The sequence below is a fragment of the Pelecanus crispus genome, chromosome 21, assembly GCF_030463565.1.
Source record: "Pelecanus crispus isolate bPelCri1 chromosome 21, bPelCri1.pri, whole genome shotgun sequence".
NCBI lineage: Eukaryota > Metazoa > Chordata > Aves > Pelecaniformes > Pelecanidae > Pelecanus > Pelecanus crispus.
In genome coordinates, this window is record NC_134663.1 from 5,596,357 (window position 1) to 5,618,906 (window position 22,550).

Sequence of the window (22,550 nt, forward strand, 5' to 3'; positions counted from 1 at the left end):
TAATGTGCCAACTTTTTCAACTCTGAATATGAAGCTCCTTTCCAAAGGCTTAGGCATTCCTACATCTACTTTTGAAACAGATACTCACTCCTTGCTTAAAGAGAACAATTTTAGTCCAGTAAGCAATACAAAACCAGTAACTGATTACACCCTTGAAAAAGTTTATACGGAGTTGATCTATTAGACTTGTCTCGAAATAAGTATTTCCCTTCTATTTACATAACTTAATAAAAGATTTGGAATTCAAGAAACTTTCAAAAACTAACCAAGATGCACCATTCTTAAAATCTCTTTTTTACTACATAAACATCATATAAATTTCTCCATTTTAAAAATTAAAAGGAAGCCAAAGTTTACAGGTAAACAGGCAAGAGGGTAAATACTTTTTGAGTCTCTCTTCACAGTGATAACAATTTTTAAATGAAAAATTAAGTCCTCAAATCTTTAAAATATTGAACCTTGGTTATTAAAAACCTGAGTTTGTCAGGTTTACGTTTTCTTACTTAATGCCCACGCTAAAGCAGTTGCATTTTTGTAATCATCCCCACTAACATCCGAATTCAAAGCAGCTCTTACCTCCAGAAACCGGTACCAACTTCTAGAGACCGTCTCAGCCAATTCCTGCACTGCCTTCCTTCCAGCCTACGCTCAGCGCAACAGTTCGAGTTGCAAGCCGCAGCCTGAAAGGATGCAGACATACCGAAGGAGGATTTTTATAATCTGGTTGGGCTCACTACATTGTATAACTGTACTGTGTCCAATCACAATCTCTGCGCGTTACACAACTGCTGAAATGCAGGAAGACACCACATGGTCACAAACTGTAACTACACGCCTCTGCCATAGTTACGAAAAGTAAGCGAACGGTCTCTCTGAGTAACAGCAGAGTGCGTACAGATCAACCCGAACAAGGAGGTTCAAGTGTTTTACACAACCTGCAACGCTACAGGAAGAAAACCCAGCCGGGGCCCCCCCCAGAATTCAAGTTGCATAAATATTTACATGCCTGACTCCAACAGCTGTAATCAGGATTGAGATTTTCTCCACCAATTTAGCATTTCCATAAGCCTCCGTTGTGCAACTTGCACGGAAATATTTTTATTAGCGATTAGCCACTTTTCAAGAGGTCCCAGATCTCAAAGGTCTGTTCCATAAGACAAGGTTTAGCAATCCACAACTTCACCAAGAACTGGAAACACAATATAACTTGTGCCGGGCTCATTCGCTCTCCTAATGCAAAACGCTGCGTAACAGTGATGTTAAGGCTGCAGAGCAAAGTGAGACAGAAAGGGACGCAGGAATAGAAGCGAGAGACTTGAAACAACAAATTAACGTGCAGTCCTTCCGCATGAATCTCTCCTTCTCTTCCCGACCTACCTCTCTTTCTGCAGGAGGACAGCACTGTCTTAAGGCTGCCCTTACACTTCTAAACATCACTTTATAGTTCGTCGCATCACAGCCTCAGCCTCAAGTTATCGCTTGCCATCAGGTTTGTACACCATCCCCTGACCCCACGTGGGAAGCAATTACCTCTCCAAATAGCTCACGTGCTTGCCCTGTTAATGAGACACTGGCACTTCTACACCCAATACCGTAAGCGATAATTAGGTGACCAGAAAGTAGCACCCAACTAGCAGGCGCTGCCCACATTTATACGCAGCATCTCTGTCACCTGCGTGCAACTGGGAGCCGGCCAAGAGCACAGTGCTGGAGGGCAGAGTGACGAGCTCGCTTTACCTGGAACGCACCTTTTGAACCCAAATTTGCGGCGGCCGGAGACGGGCCGATGGCGCCATCTAGCTCCCCTCGCTTAATGAGCACAGCAGCATTACGCAAGTTTAATAAAAGTTGGTCATACACCCCCGAAACTTGCTTAATTGTCAAGACCTGAAAGCTGCGGATCATCAGTAGATCAGAAATCGGCATGTGCTTGTTCTTGCATCAAAGACCCAGCTACTGAATAGGGCACACTTAATTGAAAGCTGACACTTATTACGTGCAATGCTCTTTATTCATCATTTACTAAGAATGCATGGAAGAAAGCCAATTATCTCCAGTGATTATTTTATGCAATGTGTGCGTATATAAAACCACATTATGCTCCAGCATTTAATCTCCACTGCAAAGAGATGTTGAAAAGTTTCCTCCTCCACTTGCTCCCTTTGCAATTATTAGATTCTTTCCTTTGCTCTTCACTTCTGAATTCCAAATGTTTCACAAACAGAAACATCTTCTAATTTCAATATGGAGAAAGCTTACAGCCCTTAATGCAAGCATATCTTAAGTTTTAAGACCATAAAACATAAACTGCTGTACCACAGGTCCACAGACTGCCCGTAACGTTACTCATCTACAGTACTTTTGAGGAATATGCTGGAAATCACGATTCAAGGCATTTGATGGGCTCACAGGGAGGTACAGGACTAAGCGATCAAGGGCAAGAAAAAAAGATAAGGTTTTCAAAGAAATAAGCCACTTGCTTTTTTACTCCAATGTCCAGATTTTAAGTAGCTGTGTTAAAAAATGCCAGGGACTCAAATGCTGCTTGCCCTGAGTATCAAACTGTAGCCGAGTTAGATGCAAGTAATGTTACTTAAGTATCCAATTAAACAAGACTTGTCTATTTACCTTACAATTAAGACTAATCACTCCAAACTTCATCAGTAGTGAGTGGAGAATTTCATCATTCAAAAGATTTATTTCTGATTACTTAGTATTTACACTCAATAATTTATTTCAAATAAACCACGTACTAAGCTGCAGGCTTCCACTTAAAACCCAGCTGCCGTGATCGACAGTCCAGACAGATCTAATCGCAGGTTGGTTGGTTGTAATTCCTTCCAGTGAACAGGTACTTAATCACTGCCATACTTGTGATGAATGTTAATTCAAGATACAACTCTTGCGACTGCTGTTTCAAGACAGTGGAATATTGCACAGTGCATTTTCAAACTCCACAGTACTGCGAAAGACAGGCGGGAATAAGCAGCTGAGAAGCTCTATGGATTGCTGCACCTTACTGATGCAAGTGAAATCACGGTAGCCAATTTATCTTACTCTTTCAGTGCAGGAAGCATTGTCGTGATGATCCTACATAGCTAGTCATCATTTTTATTAGCTGCTTAATAGCTGAAATTTAAACTGATGGGAACATTTCTCTTGCTTGAGAATGTTCCTTCTAGGAGTTCACTTCTGATTATTACAAGAAAAATCCAATTTTTTGCCTTCTTCTCAGACATACAGTGTTCAGTTTAAGGATGAAACAAATACCTCAGAGTGCCCCAGTCAAATTACAAATGCTTGCTGTTAGACACATGCTGGTAAACTAACTGACAATTTACAGGCAACGTTCTGAGTTCGAATACTTACTCTGAGGCCGTCCTCCCTAGTTTTGCAGCACTCAGTCAGGACAAAATTCTTCTTTGAAGTCACCTATTTCCACTGTACTGAAAACTGTATTTTGTGCATAGGGATGGCACACAATGGTTATCTCATATGATCAAAACTGATAATAATACGACCCAGCGACTGCAAATACCTGGTAACTAAATCCGTCCTTTGAACCTTCATGTATTGCCAGGTAATAACAAGAAAAACACACAACATAAAAAGGCAAGTCTGATGTGCAGGCACCAAAAAAACTGTTAAGAAGAGGTTCTCTGTTCCACAACTTATCAAAAAAAAAAAAAAAAAAAAGCCTGTTCCAGCATAGCAGATGCCTCACAAATATTCAGCTGTGGCAAGGCACCCTCCTCAGAGCAACGCTGTCAGAAAAAGGCACATCTTCTCTGCAAGAACATCCTGTTTCATCAGGAGGGTGAGGTGTAGGATGCCTCATGTGTGACGGCCAAATGAGTCTCCTGACTACATTTTTGTAGCAATCTCCTAATTTAAGTATTCTTCCTACCCAAGTCATAACACATGTGTAATCTTTTACATCAGTAAAGAGATTCAATTTATACAGTAGACTCCCGTGAACATCTTCCAGAATACACTTAACATAATACAGCAAACACCAGAAAATAGCATCACGTATTAGTAGAATAAATAGATCCACTTCCACCTACAACTTGGAACAGCAGAAAGACTATGCCATTAAGTTTGACCATTAAGTTTGATCTTATAGAGACATTTATAAATCCATTGAATTATAAATTCCTTGAAAAAGCACTTACCAGAAGATATGCTTTAATATGAAAACATCTACTGTTCTCTTCCCTAATGCTGTATCAAATACACACAAAGAATTACTGAAATTGCTCTGAAAGCTTACCATTTAATTCAACGAGCAATGCACGGTCCTGGGTACTACTTACATGTACCCCTTGTACGTGACTCAACCCATTAAAACGCACATCCCTCTCACCCCACAGAAAGGATACCTGGAGGCAAGTCCACATTAAGCAAATTCCACTTTTCCACTTAGAGAATGAAATGCTTTATGCCCAACTTCTTGTCGTCTTAAATCCTGAGTTCAGTCACAACTTGTATTACAGTGTTTGAGAACTTTTCCTGCAACTGTGTTTTTTTAAAAATATTTGTAAGAAAAATCTAGGGTCTGAGATGTACATCAAAGCAGACCAATGGTTCTTCTATGTAAAGAATTAATTAGAAGATGGATGTGCCTTTAAAAAGGCCTATGGCTGATTTCTGGGCAAGAAATAATTTTCAAGGGAAAACAACAACAAAATAGTAGCGAAGCCAAAGCCACATACTCCACAGGCACAGATCAAAGCACTTCAAAAATTAATGGAGAAGGAACGTGCCTTTTGTGACCTGCCATTGTATTCACCATGTCCATAAACTAAGTCAGATGCCTACGTCTTTCTTCGACCTCCAGGTATACTTGTCATTAAAGGCAAAAGCTCAAACCATTTTTCTTCTAAGAACCAACAAAAGTAAAACCCGTTTATTAGTCAACATAACACCATGCAACGTTGCTACCCTTAAAGCTTCATTACCTTCACGTATTCCCAGATGCCCGGGGAAACGCTGTCAACTTCAACATATGCTTAGAAGAAAATGGTATACGGCCCAAACTCAAGTATGCAATAACCCAGCCAAGGGAACAACACACAACTGACATACTAAGCCCGAGTATCTAATAAGCCCACACCTAATAAGCTACGAACTGGAGCTCAGTTAGACTTTGCATCTACAACTTCAATCTCTTCATTTCTCAAACATCAGACCACAGAAGCACATCCTAGGGGCACGCACGGCTTCCAGTCACGAGCAAAAACCCATGATCAGCCCAACCGCTCTGACCTATTCGATGCCGCAGATCGCAAAACAGAGGGGATATGCAAATTTATATACTAAGTCTAGACTTGAAACATCTGTTGGTGTTACCTGCTAAAGTTGCAACGTTATAATTCCTGGTATTACTTTGGCATTATTTTGCTGTTACCATTTAGTTAGCACACTCATGCTTTAGCTTTATCTATCTCTATATACACCTTATTTTTGTCATTGCAAATAGTTTCAAAAGTGTGGGCTAAATCTCTGTACAGGAAAAAAAACCAGCAGACTGATCTTGCTACAGGCTGTGCAAAGAACATGGAAAGTTCTATCCTTTAGTTGAAGTTGCTGTTATTTTAATTTTCTAAAGGCAAAACTTGTTTATACAAAAAAACCTTCATACAGTTTTGAACTCAATACACCATTTGCTCAGATGCCTCGAAATCTACCTGCACTAAATAGTGAGCAGCCAGGTTGAAAATGCCAGCAGCAAGACTAAATGTTTTAAAACAGGGGGAAAAGAGCAGAGAGCCACACAGAACAGAAGTTCAGTGATCCTGGTATCTCGTTCACGGTTCAGCAAGCAAACTGCAAATGCAGCTTCACAGCACTGCCCAACTGCTCCAGCAGCCGCAACTCCTCCTCCTCCCACCAATCCCAACCTCCTTCCTCTGAAATGAAAAAAGCCCTTTTAATCTTCAAAGCATGGCCACAAGTCAATCTCAAACTTAGCACACTTTTTAATTTTCTTTTTAATTATCCAGTTGGGAGAGTTATGCCCTCCATGCTCAGTGACCTTTCGCTCCTTCAAGAAATCTTTCCGGGGAATAATCAGCAAATTTATACCACTTACAGAGGAAACGTTTCAAGGCTTCCAAGCCCTGAGGGGGAGAGACAGCATGGTTCTTCGTGTGCTTTTGTGCAGGCAGCCTTTGCTGTGTTACACAGTACTCTCAGTTCTGCAGGCCAAGTATCTTCTGGCTTCAGACTGCTGACTGCTGCGAGCACAACCCCGACACATCTGCTCAAACACCTTCCCAAAAGTTCTCACCGTGCTGGGTTTTAGAGCCCCCGAGTCCTTACATGGAGCCAACCCCCAAAGCAGCAAGAGAATTTCTTTCCGCTGGACCTGGCAAAAGGCAAGGCACAAGCAGATCATCTATTGGTGCCATAGAGCAATAACAGCATCTATTATTAACTATATTAGCAATAATAGATGCTATTATTCCTACCCATACTGTTGACCAACTGTTTTTCCCATGAGTTTTGGTCACTAAGCGTAGCTTGGTTTCCCATAGCCATAGCCACGGGGAAAAATTAAGTCATTATTGCCATTAATGAAGTTCAACCAGCACTACTTACTCTCTGCCCACACACCAAACAACTGTATGCAACCCTGCGCTTCATTCCCACACTTGAAGCCAACCAACTACTAATTTATTAATTTCACAACGAGCCTGGAAGTGTTTATAACGACAGGCTTGTGTTTAACCGAACTTGCCAGTTAACTTCCCGTACTCATGTTTCAGGCAGGCTTAGGTGAAAGTGTTTACACACACAGCAATCACGATCTACTTCCTTATGAACGTGCATCTGTACATCTTGCTCACGGCTTGCGAAGTTAACATGACGCCACTCGTTCAGTCCTCTGACTCCACAGGGACAATCAGTAGAGGCAGGAGGTAACTAGGACCTGTTGAAACCCAGCTGACATCTAACCTGTACGTCATAGAACACGTTACCACGCGGAGATGCACGATGTAATTTAGTCCAATAGCTTTGAAGATTTTTCTCTGTACGTAAGCAGTTAATTAAGAATGCATTAAATTTATATTAATGCATTAAATATCCCTACAAGCAACAAAAGTCTTAAAGAAGGTTAAGTGAATTCTTCTCCAACTGAAGTGACAGAAATGGAACAGTCCACTTAATACCGAACTGATTGCTCAGGAAAAGCACGAAAAATTACAATATTTTGACAGAGTTCACATTACTTGTAATAATATTTATGCCAACTATAGTTTATTGAAGGAAAGCTTTTACTTTTCAGCAAGACATGCCTTTTACAAAAAAGTACTTTGGCAACATTTATTGGAATACTTTTTTGTGATTTTTGCCAGTAAAACAACCTTTTCTTAGCCAATATACTGTGGTTTCAATATTGCACCTTACTGGTTCCTTCATCTTCAGAGCTCTTTTGCAGACGTCTCTATAGCACTACTTAAAAAAAAATTGTGATTATTCTTACTTAATTAGCATCCCTTAAAGTGTGAGAATTCTTTGCTGCTACTATTTGGAGTAATATCATTTAGGCATACATTTTGCCCTCAAACAAAATTTTCCATTTGAATAATTGAGAGGAGAAAAGACCAATACAGATAGAGTCTCCTTTGAAGGTACCCACATGCTGTGCTGTCTCCGTAATAAATCTATTACCTGCCATTCAACAAAACATTATCTGTCACAACAGCCTTCAGAACAAAAACAGTAATTAGACTCGGATCTTAATACACTCAGTGCACTGTTCTGCGGTCTACAATTCAGCGGGTTTAGAAAGCAGGGAACAGCACACCTTAAGCGAGATTAAAAATTGGGCTAATCATAAATCATAAAATCTTTACCAAAACCGAACAGCCAAGGAGGAGAGCTCAGATAATACTTTGGGTTTAGGCTCATTTCTACTAAGAAACTTAACAGAAGGCTAGTGGACAGCTTTGCTTGATTTGATTGTGCCTTATTAGGCATCTTCATGAAAAGCATTAAATGTGTTTGATCCCTTCCAAAGAAGAGGAAGACTCATTAGCGGTGGATGTTTACAAGTACCCAGGGCTCAAGATTACAGGAGTTCCTTCCCTTCTGCAGAAGGGGCTTTTTAAGATCTGTTTTTACGAGAAGGATCACGTATCGCCTCCGAAAGAACTCAGGCTTGCATCCTTTGCTTCTTCTGATATTTGCAAACAAGACAGACGGGCAATGAAAACGCCAGCTCGTTTGAAAGCCTGACTCGTAAGAGCTGACTCAGTTTATAGACCTCAGTACATGACTAGCAATCCAGGAAAACTCAAGCCATAGGGCCAGTCAATGCTAAGGATTATTATTTATACCAAGCCAGATTTTCCATTTTCTATGTTCTGAAATAAATACAGCACAAATTGAGCTGTTCCTATTCAATTTTCAGTTTCTGGATAGAGCAAATAAATAGCTACACTATCTTACTACAACAAAAACACAACACTTGGGTCTTAAAAAAAAGCCACCCCCTCGTCCATATAATTTTTTTGTTTGAGTTTTAAAAGCATCTACTAGTGAGTTGAAATAAACTACAGGTAACCAACAAGTGCCTAACAGTCTGAATAAGCCAGAACAGAGCCCTATAAAATTATATTGATAGTAACTACTATGCTCAGCATAATCTCCCAAAATTCTGCACATGAAATTAAACGGTACGCATGCAAACACATACTTCCAAGACCAGCAAGCAACTGATAACTGTTAATTGTTCCCATATACGAAAGGACACTAACCAGTGTGAGAATATTGTGTCATGTCTTGCAGTCTGATCCTACAGAACAGGGACCCGGAGCTCCAATTTCTTTCTTGTCAGTCTGAATCCCAATTATTCCTTTGGTTTGGCCTTTATACAATGAAATGCTCATCAGGAAACTGTACTCTTTAAGCTTTTATCAAAACCCCCAATCTGTTACAATATGACCAAGCAAATGCTTCTTGTATCGGGAACATCTATCTCAACTTTCAGAAACAATTCATTTTGTAGAAAAAATGAAAAAGGAAAAAAAAAGCTGCTATAACTTGAAGCAGTTGGTGCTTTAGAGTACATTATCTGCAAAAACAAGGATGTGTTTTCTTGGCTCAGGTATCGTAAGGGTCTGAATACAGGATTCTCCACACAAAAGGTAAGTAATAAACAGAGCAAAAAATTGCAGAATTTATGGATTTATTTTCCTGCCATTGGGATTCAAAGGCTCCATGGAAATTCAAACCTTATCACAGCACAGTCCATTAAGCGCTATTAGCTCTGGGACCCTTTCATTTTACTCAGCCCACAAAATAAGGAAGAGGTTGCTAACTATGCAGTGCAGCATTTTATTTCCATTCCAAGCTTCTAAATAAAAAGTGAAAGTCGTGACATGGAGTCACACGCCTATTTTTATGAGATGCTCTATATGACCTTGAATACTGATAAGAACATATTGCCCTTTTTTCTTTAAAAGCACTATGAAACACAAACACTGAGCTATATGCTTAAATACAAGATGGTACAGGTTAAGTGCTAAAAGGAACAAGGCCAGGAAAAAAAGAAACCCTTCAGATCACTACTTCTGTGCTAGAAAAGAAAGAGTGCTCAGTACAGATGTGCTTAACGGTAGACTCCAGCGGTCAAAGATTTCCAGGATTTCCTCCCCATTGCTAACACCAGGTCAACAACGACATCCAGAGCACTGAAAGACTGGGATAAATTCACTAACAGCACATTAACAGCCTCATCATATAAACACAGCAAAGAGCACGCTTTGTAGACCAAGTGTTTAACGTACCTTCCTATTAAAGCTTCCAAACTGCACTTTATTCTCTCAACTTTTGCAATCTTACAAGCTACTAATAACCAGCATACCACTAAAATAGGCCTTATTGCCCTAGGCTACCATTTCACGGCCACACAAAATAGAAGTAAATCCAATTAAGATGTGTTGCTACATTTAGAGCCCAAACTACTCAAAGCATCCACACACAAGGTTAATGCCCAGGAACATAAGTGCACAAAACCCCCCCGAAGTCCCTTTTTACTTACTTTCCTGCTATGCCAGCACTGCTCTCTACCATGCATTCTCAAAATGCTTCAGCCAACTGTTCGAATGACACAAGCACTGCAATAGTTTGATTTAAAAATAAATCCAGACAACAAATTTGGGGGACATGCAGCCATTTGAAATCCGTTTGGTGAGTCACTACATTTCAAAACAGTCAAAAACAAAATAACGGTGAGTCAAACTCTCCTTCACCATTTATACTAATTCGAGCCCATACTTCAAGAAATTTTAATCTAAAGCAAGTGTAAAGAAAACGGGTGATGAATTAAAACAGTCCCTTTTATCACAAACGAGATAACAAGCAAATGCTGGTTAAATCCAAACACTCATAAACAAGTTCAGTTACTGCTTTCATACCACACAGAGCCTTAAAGTTCAAAAATACTCACAGGTGCCAAGCTGCTACTTACAGCTCCTCTAACACAATTACAGCTGGACTAATCTGCTCCCATCTGCTCCTAAAAATACAACCATCAGACAGAGCTTGTTTTCTCAGGCATTTTGCTGACACAAGTACCAAAATAAAACATCACTCACTCAGAGGAGAAAGATTTATCGATCTCCATAATACAGAAGCTAAAATCCAGCTATACCATCATCCTAAGGTGCACGTGACACACTCTTACCAATACACATCAATTTTATTGCATGCTTAGTAATGTAGGGTTTGGGGGAAGAATAAAATATCCTGTCTGTCTGAATGAGGTGAGAAGAAATTCCGGAAATTCCCTTTCATCAGAATAGGACAAGGTTTCTTCTCTCCTGAAGCAGGTTTTTAAATAATAATAATAAATAATAATACCAGACACTTGGATGGTAAGTGCATTCTCCCCCCGCCCTCTATAACCAGCACTTTCATCTTCTGGCCTGAGAACTGAGACACAAGGAGATTTAGATCATTGAATTTCTAATTACAAACCTGTTAAAATACAGCTACCTTAAAGCCCAGCTGTTCCTCAGCAAATAATAAAATGGAGTTGTCAGATAGGAACAAAGAGTAGTTCAATATGTTCCAGCTGCGCAGGATGGAGACAACCAAAACGCGGGCTTTGGGACTCCCTCGCAACAGCCTGGCTGGGACCTCAGCGGCCAATTCCTCCTTCCCAAAACCAGCCCAGAGCTTTCAAACCCCGTATCGGCCCAGCTCTACTCTGGCACTACGGCACAGCCAAGAAAAGAGTCACAGCTCTCTGCAGACCCAAGGTGAATGATGATTCACTATTTACTAGACTGATGATGCCATTCAGTACCAAGAAATAAGTTCATCAAACCTCTGAGACTGCACTGGATGAGAAAACCATGGCAGACACATGGTGCATCGCTAGGCACACTGGATTTCTGATGCCAGACGCATTTTTTTGCTATGTTTGGCAACAGAAATCGCCAAGATTAATGTTCAGCACAAGGAATAGAACTAGAGCAGGCGACTTCTTAACTGGAAGACTAGTTCTCCCTCCTACTTCCTTTCCCCACCAAGTGCCAGTGATATTTCAACACCCCAATTCCCTTTCCCAAGGAGGTAGTTCTACTCCTTTCACGGCCAAACTACCATGGCAAGAAATCCACATTTAGATTCATCTTTAATAGAAGAACATTCAAATAGCAGACATTTCCTTCCCACAACCTGAAAGTGGCCAAATACCATCAGATTTCTTTTTTGCCTTCAAATAAGCATTGTCATAAGACAGCTCGTAACAACTAAAAATATTTAGCCATAAAGAAAACACGCTCCCCAGTGCTGATAGAAGTATTATGTGCAGTACCACGAAGTTAGCACAATGTCTTAATGCCCTTCACCCCTGGGAACGGCTAGAGAACATGGCAGATAGCTTTCATTTAAAATGATTTATTTTATTCCTGCCTTACACTACATCATGATGCATCTCTCTTTACTCATCCCGACTGTCAATATTTTCTTCCTGCAGCTTTTAAGTAAAATAAAACACACTGTAACTGCCATTGGACCATTTCATGACCACTAAGGCTTCATAAATAAGAACACTTGACAGAAATAAATTTTTCCAGCATGAAACCATCATCTTCAATGGAGGAAAAACCGTTCCACGCAGCTATCTGCATTTTCTCTTGTAAGGATAAATGCATAAAGAAGCATTTGAAAGGAAAATAAATCTATTGAGAAATGGCCCCACAGAATCTTTTCAGGCTTGAGTTTTCTTACTATTTTTCTTATGTAGTTCACACAAAGACACTGATGGGAACAGCTACAGCAGAACAAGATCTTCCAAAAATCACCTCGCACAGGACACGGGTTTGCCCTCTGCTATGAACTGGAAGAGCTCACAAGGACACGCCAGTTGACTTCCCCTTGTGCCCACAGGGATCAGAGGAGGTTAACTGCTGCAGCTCAGAACAGGTCATTAGAGCAGCTTCACAGCCGCTTCTGGAGGGATCCATACTGAAGATGGGTAAAGCTTCACCCATTTAGTTTTCAACCATCTCCAATCAACCTAAACAGCACAACAAAGCCACTTCATAGTACAATAAGGAAGTCCATTATATATATTATATAGAGGAATTTGACAGATTTGGCTATACCAGAAAGATAAAAAAAGAAAAGAAAAATATACTGACAGAATCAAAGAAAGAAAACTCAGCTTGCTTTAATTTAAAAAGCTTTTATACTATTAACTGTGTACAAATGTGGTATCTTCTACAGAGTCTTCTAAACAAAATGTGGGGAAAATCCACAGTCGTAAAGTTTTTCTGTTAAGAAAAAAAAAATCATAATCCTCAAACACTACCCTTATCTTAAGCTCTCCCTGAAGAAAACAGTCTCCAAGCAAATAATACCAAAGACACGACTTTTATTTCTCCACTGGAATTCAACTCCCTGTTAGCTTCAACTACAGAAGACAGAAATTCTCATATCGGCAGTCTTTAAAAAAAACCCATACACATACATCACTCAGTACGGCTTTAGGGATGCACACGCAGGTCTACCTGTGGCTCAGGGAGGGTAAGGAGCAGATGAAAATTCTCCAAACAGATCTGGCTTCAATATAAACCCAAGGCTTTTGCGGGCTAACCCAAAAAAGCTCCCTGACCTCACTACTGAGCAGCCATCCATACAGGGGTACCAGCACCACCAAGGGGTCACTGCAAGGCTGGGAGCGCGCAGCCGGTGATGGATGGGGGCTGCTTAAATTGGTGCTGTCACCAAAGGAAGCATTCATCAGCCTGCAGCCCAAATTATCCGACTATTTGAAAAGCTGGTCTTCCCTCAGATTTGTTTCCGTACTGAAGATGCAGAACGACCGAGAGGCCGGTACTCAGAGAACCTTATGCCCACCCAGCTCCTTACATCTACTCTACGTGACAGCCAGGTGCCTTGAGAGAACACTTCACCAAATCTAAGCCTAGCCAAGAGCAGGGCTTACAGACAAGTGACAGATTAGGATGGATTTTAAACCATATAAATGCAGCCTATGAAGGAACAGCAGGAACACAACCCACCCTTGGGAATGGCAGTCCTTACCTCCTTCCCTTATCCCCAGGGCTCTGACAAGACATTTTCAACTGCTATTTACATGTTTACTAAAGCCAAAGGCTTGTTTAAATCCATGGTAAATCTCGGAGCTTGTTTAACCTCATTGCTAGCCCAAGGTTGAATTTCTTCCAGTGCACCTCCATGTTAATACCGCTCTAATTTCAAGCTATCTGGATCACGACTCAAAGCTGGGAGTAAGGTTGTAAGAGCTCGTCGACCACTAATCTAATCGTTCTGCGTGTCTCAAAGATTATTTTCCAGTTTATTAACCTGAGCTACTTGTTGCAATAATCCTTCATCTACAGTGAAATCACTAGGCAGATCTAGGTGTGCAGTGTTAAGTCTAGCTCTGGCAGCATGCAGCACATCAGTAGCTAATGGCTCCAGTATTTGTTGTGCTTCTCTGCTAGGTTTTACAGCCGGCATCAAACTCCAGCTGCCAGTAAAACCACTACCCAAAACAGCTTTTTTTTTTTTTTTCCTTAAGCTTAACCTGGGTAATTTAAAGCTTGCTTAAGTATGGCAACACTGCGCTGCAGCGAGGATACACAGACATATTAAGCTCCCTGTGAAAACGGAGCACTTGGTATTTTTATTTCAGCTGGTCAAGTTCAACAGCAACAGGGAGCCCAGCATTTACCTGGCAGTGAACTCATACCAAGAGAGTCAGCTACGTGGGGCAAAAGATAAAATGGAAAAAATTAACAGGCGAGGTCTTTACCTTATCTTAAATATATCTGGGGATTTTCCTTTCCTGCCAGAATCTTCTACTGGCCATGCCTGAAGCTCTCTTTCGGGGTCAGCCCCTGCCTGCACTTACGTGGCGAGGTTAAGGGACACGCTGCGTGGGACCCCAAACTGCGTTAAGCGTTTGTCTTCCCCGTCTACAAAATGACAATGCCGGCTCCAAAATGAAAGGACAGGAATAAAACTGTACAAGCCTCTGCCCGCATTCCCATCTTTTATGAAAAAAGGCAAAAGGCACTAAGAACAGAAATGCATGATATAGGCAGTTAGTCGTTATCCATTAAGTAAGGACACCTAATCGAAGGCTTTCAAGAAGCTTCATTCGGGTATTTTTCTACACTACCTACATCACTTATTTCTACCCAAAATGTATCTTAAAACAAAAGAAAACCATGCACGATACTGAATGGGGCTTGTAAGTCAAAAGCAGAAGTCAGAAATATTTATTGCCTCCATCTGCACTGGGGGGGGGAAGCCAACCAAAAAAAGGAAAGAAATAAATAAAAAGGGGGAAAAACCCCCAACCCTCAGAGCGCATCACCAGAACGGGATCAGGCAAGAAAGCGAGGCCACCCCTTCAGGACCAGGGGAGAATTAACCTGCATTTCTCCATCCCATCTGCAAGCTTTACGACTCTGCCACCCATTTTGTTTCAGAGTAAAGAAAAAAAAAATTTAAAAATTTATTATCTCAAGGGAACAGAGCAAACACCCTCCCACCCGCCCCGGACACATCCCCGCCGGCGCCTCAGCCTCCCAGGGCAGGTGACCCGGCCGCAGGTGCCCGCCTCAGGCGCCGTCCTCCCGCGGCCGCCCAGGCCCTGCCCCAGGTAGGCGCCCGCGCCCGTCCCCTCCGCCCGGCAACGGGCTGGAGGCGATGCCGAGCCGGAAAACGCCGGCACGGAGAACACGGGAGGGTTTAAAGCAGAAATAGAAAATAAAAGGGAGAGGAGGAGAGGTACGGACGGCGCACAGCCGCGCGGCCAAGGTGAACGGCGGCCGGGCAACATGGTGGAGGCTGCCGGCGAGCCCCGACCCACCTCCCCGGGAGGAGGAAGGGGCGAGCCCCGGGTGCGCTGGGGATGGAGGGCGGCTCTCAGGCGGCGGCGGGGGGCCGGGATGGAGGTGACAGCAGGCGGGAGGCGAGAGCAACGACCGCGGCGGGCTCAGGGGCGAGCGCCGCGGGGGAGGCGCCGGCGAGGCTTCTCCCTCAGGGCGGGCGAGCGGCGGCGCCTTGCCCGCGGGAGGAGGAGGAGGAGGACGGGCTCACCTGCCATAGCGGGCTGAGGGCGGCAATGGCGCTCAGGGCTTCGGCTCCGCTCCGTCGGCAGCGGCGAGTGCGGCGGGGCCGGGGCCGCCCCGGCAGGCAGAGCACGGGGCGGGCCGGACCCCGCTCCGCCCCCGACAAGATGGCGCCCGCCGCGCTCCCACCCTTCTCCCCTGAGGGCCCGGCCGCCATGGCGGCCCCGGCGGGCCCGAAGGCCAGGACGGGCCGAGGGGCGCTCCCGGCCCCGCCGCGGGGCTCGGCCCCCCCCGGGCGCTTCGTCTGGGGGCGTTGGGGGCGTCACTCCCCAGCCCCCGGGAAAATGGCGCTCGCCTGGTGTCAGCACAGGCTGCCCTCAGCCCGGGCCCTTTCTGGGGTTTGCTCTGGGGTTTTCTAGGAAAAAGCCACCTTTTGTAATAGGAGAGGGAGCTTAAGGAGGCAGGGGGGAGAGGAGGGCTAAGGAAGTTGAGGCCCGCAAAAGACAACAGCTCCACCACACACACCTCTCTTCCTAAAAAAAAAAACCCAACGCTTTTCTGAGATGTTCAGAGTTTTCTGGCTAGAGGAAACAGGGCAAATGCGACATGATACCCACCAGTGCGTGGAGTTGGGTGTTTTCAGGCAACCCCAGCCATCTGCCACTTCAATACCCTGTACCAAAGATGGATGCCGCCTCTCTCACATCCATCTCTGCAAAACCTGAAATTCCTAATGGGTTTTGATAACACTAACTCACTTTAATTTGGCTTCTGCCCTTCCCAGTACACGCAGTTCTTGGACATGCAAAGAGCCAGCCAGCTCACGAAACGCTGTGCTGTTCAGTGCTTTTCTGGGAAGCCACCGCCGGTAATTTCTACCTTTTCTCCCCCCAACGAAACCATGCTACAAACATGAGCCTGCTAATTTACAGTAGGTGTCCTTGAGATAATATTGACTGATGCTGAGCTTTCTCCCCCACCCCACCCCTTCGTTATTTGATTAAGGTGCCTCATAGCTGTAAGTCGATAGGAAAGCCTGTGCTCCCTGGACCAGTGACACTAATTGTAATCCATTGCATCATTTTACCCAGACCTGCAATTCTTTGTTGATTTTTCAGGTCTTTGCCTTAATAGTTGCTGTTTGCGCCGAGTTCAGCTACCAGGAATGTTTACCGAGTATTTGTTCGCCAGCTGTCCAACCCCTTCCATCCTGCTGCCCCTACAAAGAGGGTTTCACCAGATCCCATTAAAACCCAGAAGCTTATTTTAAGACCGAAGACCCTATGAGGCCTCTGGACCATTTGCGCTTCTTATCCTCGTGCATCATTTTTCCCCACATTCACTGCAATGCTCTCCTTCTTAAGCTTCTAAAAGGCTTTCAAATGAACCATATGGAGAACTACATAGGACATGGATAAGCCGCAACACACCTCTTCTGCTGCTCTCTCTACATTACAAATATCAATCCCTTAGCATTATTCAATACCTGGCCTTATCCCAAACATATCCATAGAGTTAGTGAACCTTTTAAATGTTAATAGCCTTTGTTTGTTAGGGTAGAGGAGCATGGAGCCATGATCTAAGGGACATTTTAGTAATGCAGGATTGATTGAGACTGCAGCAGTTTTGCTGTTGACAGAAGTTTGTACGGGAAGATGGATCTTATGTATTCAGTGATGCAGTCTCCCTGCGAGGACTTCCTGTGTTCAGAAATCATTGGCAGAGACACAGCTTTTTTTTTTTTTAAGTGTTATAATTTTCTAACCTGCCCTCCCCCAGTGGAAGATGGCAGAGTGAAACACAGGTAATACAGGAAGACATCTGCAAGCAGGAAGTTCAGACACATTCATCAGTCAGATTGAAATTTAACAGATAAAGGGACCTGGGGGTCATAGTAATCCCAAGGACAAGCAGGGGAAAGATGATAAAGGTGGATTTAGCACTCCAAGAATTGAGTTTGACATAGCTAGACCCCCTGGAACCACAGACTCAAACCCAACCAAGCATTTTTCCTGCCTTTGTTCTTAAATAGATAAATTACCTTTGAGGTGGCCTTCCATGCTATAAAGGTTCAGAAAATACCCCAACATCTCACTCGTTCAGGGAGCCAGAGCTCATTTTATGCTGTCCTGCTGTAAAAGTAAAAATAATTTTACTAGGATTATTGGCATGTATAATTTCTTTTATTAAAATGCAGTGAAGAACCATGAGGTATTTATAAAAACATTCAGTCACTTTCTGCGTGAATGATTCACAGGACCATAAAAAAGTTGGAAGAATCAGAGACAGGATGTGCACATGCATGTCCTTTGTAATGGCTATCAAGAGAAACTAGCAGTCATTAATCGTTTAGCATGCAGACCTTTGAGATCCTAAAGGAGACACCTTCCCTTTGTTGTTTTATTCACTACATCTAGTCTAGGAGATTATCTGAGCTCCTCAAAGCTCACTCAGGGATTTACCTGAACTGGCGAGGTGTTGCTGCATCCAGACAATTAGTCACAATAGGAGGCTTATAGCAGTCTTCCTAATTCAACCAGAGTCAAATACCTGTCCATCAAAAACATATAGCCTGAATTCCTCCTGTAATTGCCCTAACTGGCCTAAATTCCTGTAACACTGACTTTCTTCAGCTAAGACTACAGTCCTCGAGTCCCAATTCCTCCCCTCTGTTCTATGTACTAATCAGTCATTATGCTTGCCTTTCATAATGCAGGATAAATATTATAGTATTAATGTAATCACAGTAGTAACAATTGGAGAGTGCATGAGCAAGTAGTGCCTTATGATATTTGCCAGCCTCACTGCAACATCTCCACAACAGCAGGCAAGTAGGGGCTTGATTCTGTGGTGAGGTTATGCCCACATGGAGCCAAGAGTCTCCTTATGGAGACATTGTTGTGGGAGAGTCGAGCCTTTAGCCCGGGCTGTGTGTCCTTCTCCGCAGCCAGAGAACACAATACTATTGCGATAGTCTGAGGTAACCTTTAATGAGTATGTTCCTCAAGCACGCCAGCTTTGTTTTGTTTTGTTTCTTCATGGCTTTGTGCAAATAAAATGGTAAGGACAGGACTACAGAAGGTCAAGGTTTTTGTGAGATGCAGCATGTACATTACTGGCATAAATTTAAATGCTGAAATGTTTTTGGCTGGCATCTCTTCTGTTTACTCAAAATTTCCATTTTAAACCAAAGTGTTGCTTCAACTGGTATGTGAATCACTGATCTGAGTACAGGATCTCCAAAACCAGGAAACCAAAACCATATCAAAACTTCACATCCAGTTATATCCAGTGATGATTGTTTTGGGTCTGGGATCCATAGCTCATTTCCAATTCCCCATCTTGTTTTCTTGGTGTGGTTTTTTTTTTTTAAAATAAAAGAAGGAAATAAGAAGTAGTTTGCCTCACATCAGAGTAACAATATTTTATGTGAGTTGCACAGATGGAGTCCAGGAGTTAAGAACAACCCAGCACACACGTATATAGATAACAAGAATATCTTTTGCTGGATTACACAAAATAAAAGTGAAACCCCTGGTATTTCAACAGCTGCCTAGGAGGTTAAAAGAATCCCCAAGAAGAAAAGGCAAAAAAAAGTTAGCAACTCACCAGCAGTGATGTTTTTGCTTCTTCCTCTGGAATATGGAGTAGTAAGTGTAAGGGGAAGAGAATACTGAACTGGGCAGACCCTGGGTTCCTATTCTCTAAAGGTAAAGAAAGCAAGAGTGAATAACCCTTCTTAAAAAATGCTGTCTACCACCACCTAGTGGAAGACACGACTTCAGGTTCCTTGACCTACATAAATTTATAGTTTATCTTGGGGACAGTCGTGACTTGATTGCTGTTCCCCCCCACAACGTTATATGGAAATAGAGTTAGCAAGAAATTATTTCTTTCTAAGAACCATTTCTAAAACTGAATGACATACTTCCTGGTCTGTCATCTGAGCTAAATACTCAGTTTTCTCATCTGCAAAATGGAGGTAGGAAGACCCAGGAAGAATTTTATGAAGTTTAATTAGTGCAAAGTGCTCTTAATAGCAAATAGGGCTTTTAGTCCAAGGAGCTCAGACTACTTTGGTCCAAGTACTCAAATTACTGAGGCTTCAGTCAGCGATCCAAGAGGCAGATGTACTGCTGTGCTTGCTATATAGAAAGATAAATAGCAGAGGTTGCAAAGTTACAGTTGCCTGAATTCACATAAATCAATAGGTGAGCAGGAGAAAAAAGTCTGTATAGTTGCAGAAGTGTTGGATCCCTGCTGTTTGTATCCAGATGGTTTTACCTCTGGCAGCTTTTGGAGGGAGCAGACCCTCCTTCACCTTTGTATACACAAAATATATTGTAAATGGAGACCAGATTCTGGCAGCCAGCATGGTACAAACAACCCAGAAGAGCTTCCTGTGCTTCTCTCTAGGGCTGCTCAGACCACAGTGGCCACACGGTATTCATCCAAATGGTACCGGCATGGTAAGGGAAGGAAGGGAAGGAAGAGTAATAAAGAACACTTACAGTAATACTAACTCAACTGGACAGCTTGTGATTTGGATGAGAAGCTAATTTTCTTGATGCTGTTATGTCTGGTACCTCAGGGGCTGCACCAAATAGATGAGATTTAACTTGCTGAGTCAGGAGGAAGGCCTGTATTTGGCAGAGCAAGGAGGAGATGGGCTTAGTCATCTCTCAGAATTCATTCCCAGTCCTCTTTTCAAAAGCACAGCCCCCAAAACTAGCCAAGGGAGAGTCCTTACATCTTGGGAAGGGGGGGAGCAGGAGAGGGCCAGGAAAACAGCATGCATTTATCCTCCCTGTTCTCTTTTTCTGCCAGGTCCCAGTTGCCAATACTGATGAACTGCTGGAGCCACATCTGACTGAGATGTTGTGGCAGCGGAAAAGGCACTGCAAAAGCCCGTGGCTGACAGCTCCTGACATTTTTGCTTTGCCAGTGCACATTCACACTGGTGTTTTGCTTGCGGCTACCCATCGGATGAAGCCTGTCACTTGGAGAGATGGTCTCCAAGCACGAGAAGCTGGGTTTTGCCACCTTGCCTCAAGTTCATGCATGGCTGTTGTTCAAAGCTGTTGCAATAAATGACAGCTTCCTTTGGCAGATATGTACAGGCAGGACCAGAGCAACTTATTTCCACTTAATCTACTTCCAAAAGGGTGTGGACATGGTACACAAAATCATTTAAGTCCATTAGAGGAATTTTGTAGCACAGAGTAAAACATGTTTTCTTAAGCCACCTCCACTGGGAGTTCAAATGAAGGTCCTTTACTTTGCAAAGAGCAGGCCACAGCACCCTCGTGGTTGCTTACTCAAAATCTCAGCAGAGAAGTGATAGCAGAGATAACATCTCTTTTAACCTTTCATCGCTTGAATCCACTTGCAAGCAATTCTGAAAGAACATCCACAGTGTGCTTAGAGAGGAAGGATGGTCTGGGATGCAGTCATTACTTTTATCCGCTATCTCCCCATGACTTATTTAATGCCTCATGTGAACACATAGTAACAAAACCACACACAGTGATACCAGGAATGATAGAAAAATGATTGCTGCAGAATCAACCTCCTCTAGCAAGTGGCAAAAGACAAAAGTAAATGAGCATGGTGCCGAGGCACAAGTTAAAGATCAAAATAGGCAGCACCACAACAAGCCCTCTACGAAGCTGCTTCTGGAATTGAACTGTCCAAATCATGCTGGGCAGACACTGGGAATCATCATTCACACACAGCTAGGAAAAGAACTCCCTGAGGCAGGAGGGAGACCTGGGCCCAAACCAAAGCTCAGCGGGCAACTCAAGAGCTGGAAACTGTCTGTGGCAATACTTTTCAGTTCCTTCTTCCCAACAGCTGAACTAACGCTTGTCACAGGAGTGCAAACCAGGCAATTATAGCAAGCATGGATGCCACAGGGCTGCACAGGCTCACTATTTATAGTTCCCTACCGACAGAGCTTTCCCACTGTGCCGCTGCACACAGGTTAAGGTACAGTCCATGGCTCGAAAGGTTCGCAGTCTAAATAAAAATAGAAAAAGGAAGGACTAGCAGCCCCTTTTATGATGAGAGCCAAGACTCAGAGATGAAAGGATAAAAAGGAAGGCCGCAGCAGAGCCTGGAACAATGAACTCCAGCTTCTCCCCTGCAAACTGCTCTTTATTTTGTTAATTCCTCCCCTGCCTGAAGTGCCACCTCTCTGCTACTCAGAATTAGTGCCAAACAGTCCAATACAGCGTCACTGAAGTGTTCTCACAAGCTCTGGCCCATCTTGCCACTGTTAAATTATTTTCCCTACTGCAGGGGTGGGAGAAGGGACATGCGCCTGCCCTCCACTCCCTTCTGAGACCTGGGCCCATGCCCCATTGATGGGGCGGGAAGCATCACACCAGGCCAGCATCCCAGTGCACTGACACTGCTGGAGGGGTGATAAACTCCCAGCAGTGGAGCAGGCTGCCAGCTTCAAGCGTTCAGTGTCTCAGCCAACTGCAGATGCAAGTCAAAGATAGTCTCCTTTGTTTCATGGGGATGATTAAAACATGAGCTGTTTGTAAGTTGAACTTTGAAGTGTCATCTTAGCATTTTGAAATGCGGTCACTCAAAGAGAAACCTTGACAAATATATTTTTTCTTTGTATCTGAAGTTGGAGACCATCCACTGGCCTATTTTTGGCCATACATTTGAACTGGCCATGTTACAATCCTGCCTCTGTTCTTGTGCAATAAAAGGCAGAGAGGATTCGCTTGACCTGCAGTATACAGAGAAATTAAGACATTTATCTGGAAAAGAACCACCCAAAATAGCAGGGAAGAAGTCGTACTGCAACATGAACTGTGAAGAGTTGAGATAAGAAAAATGAATAGTATAGGAGGTGGTAGACTTTTTCTAATGACATATTAATGAAAACAATTGCTAGAAAGTTATATGGTGATACTAATTAGTATTCGTAGGTTTAAGGACCTGATATCTTTCCCTTTTACACTAAAT

The 22,550-nt window shown here is 43.1% G+C and overlaps 1 protein-coding gene across 12 annotated transcripts in view; it reads right to left on the bottom strand.

The window, feature by feature from the left end:
* The window catches only part of SLC23A2 (solute carrier family 23 member 2), a 70,636-nt gene that overhangs the window by 40,531 nt on the left and 7,555 nt on the right, over nt 1-22,550 (bottom strand). For 6 of the 12 annotated variants that reach the window (XM_075724146.1, XM_075724155.1, XM_075724145.1 and 3 more), the window contains 3 exons: nt 20,078-20,206; nt 19,176-19,270; nt 17,608-17,698 (listed from right to left, as the gene is read on the bottom strand). The exons of 2 other annotated variants lie outside the window; for them this stretch is intronic. The gene's annotated coding sequence lies outside the window, so the exon portion shown is untranslated. Of the gene's footprint in view, nt 1-576; nt 659-15,594; nt 15,625-17,607; nt 17,699-19,175; nt 19,271-20,077; nt 20,207-22,550 lie in introns of those variants that run through there. 4 more of the 12 variants (XM_075724148.1, XM_075724150.1, XM_075724154.1 and 1 more) reach the window with 3 other exon arrangements.